Below are 1678 nucleotides of genomic sequence, written 5' to 3'. Positions count from 1 at the left end.
CAAGGATGCTCAGCTCCAAAAAGAAGCAAATGAGTGTTACATTGATGGGTGGACTATCACCTGCACACAGTTTCAGCCTCGTCGTCGCATCAGTGCCAAGAAACAAAAAGGGAAACATGGAAAAAGTCAAGAAATAACTTCAAGAAAAGCTTGCTATCAATGTGGACGTGAAGGTCATTACTTCCGTAACTGTCAAGAGAAGAGTTCACTACCGGATACCTCCGAGATAAAGCTATCTCAGTCTCCAGACATGGGATATGAACCAAAATGCACAGAAACTTCTATCAACATCATGAAGAACAACAAAAGGAATAGGAAATTTTTTGGATACATGAGTAGTCCACCTCAACCACAAGTAAAAGCCCCGAAACACATGGATACCCAAATAGAAGAATCAAGTCAGGCTCAGCCATTTGAGATACAGACACCCAATCAACCCTCACCCCCGGTTGGTCAAGCAAAGTTGACTCGCAAAGAACTCAAAGCAAGAGGTGCTTGTTTCTACTGCAAGAATGAAGAACATATTATTCGCGAATACCCCAAGAAGCGTCTAGACCGACTAGAGAAGAAAGCTGCCAAGCAAGATCCAAATAATAACCCAGAAGACCAACAAGTTATAAGTACGATGATGAAGATCGCTTGATTTGTAGTCATTGCGGAGCAAAGAAAACAATAAGTTCCTCAATTTTAGAGGATTTCAATGTGAACCAAGAACCTACGAGTAACCGTATATCACCATTGTTTTCTTGCTAGCCTTCCCTAATCTCGAGGTCGAGATTCTTTTTAAGAGGGGTAGATTTGTGACACTATGAAAATCATTAAATAAAACTAATACATTTAGTTAATAATGGTATTTATGATAATAAATTTTCCATTGAAGTGTTTGTTATTTATTTCATTCGGAATGATTTTTGATTGCTCATAAGTAATTTTGAATATTGAATATCATTTCTTCTTAAATTAAAATTCACATGAATAATATAATAAATATTAGTATAAGAATTAATATTTTATTTATAAATAATTTTGGTTGAATATTATGAATTTTTATGGTTGTTTGAATAGGTATTTTGAAATTTGAAAAAAAAAGAAAAAAACAAACCTAAACTAATGCGCCCATTAGGCCCATGTAAGGGTCGGCCGCCACTCTCTCCCTGGCTACCCTAATTCTAGCCGCCGCCACTCTCCTTCTCCCAGCCGCACCTTTCTCTCTCCTCCCCTTCGCTTCTCTCTCTCTCTTGCGCGCCACCCGAGCAGCCCCGCGCCTCCTTCTTCCCCTTCCCCCGAGCCTAGGACCCGACGGTGCCCCGGCAACCTCCCCGTGCGAGCCGCCTGCACCCAACACCGCCCGCCAGGACGCGCGACCCGCCCTAGCACCAAGCGCAACCCGACCCCGACCCCGCGCCATGTGCGCCGAGTCCCGCGGCCACCCCGGCGCCCAGAAGCCCGACGCGACCCCGCGCAACGCCGACCGCGCAGCGCCCTGCACCCGCGACGCCGGGAGCCCGACTCGACTGCCCAACCGCGCCGAAGACAGCACCCGCGCGACCTCGCTACCAGGAAACCGAAACGTCGCGCTTAGTCCGTTCATCCTTCGTTAACTCGACCGTTTCCGCCCATTGATGCCGAGCCATTAACGGCTGCCGTTTCTCCCTTCCCATTCATCTCCCATTAATGG

Source organism: Zea mays, chromosome 4 (genome assembly GCF_902167145.1).
Source record: "Zea mays cultivar B73 chromosome 4, Zm-B73-REFERENCE-NAM-5.0, whole genome shotgun sequence".
Classification (NCBI taxonomy): domain Eukaryota; kingdom Viridiplantae; phylum Streptophyta; class Magnoliopsida; order Poales; family Poaceae; genus Zea; species Zea mays.
The sequence above is the reverse complement of the archived record's forward strand: the minus strand, read 5'-3'. Positions refer to the sequence as shown.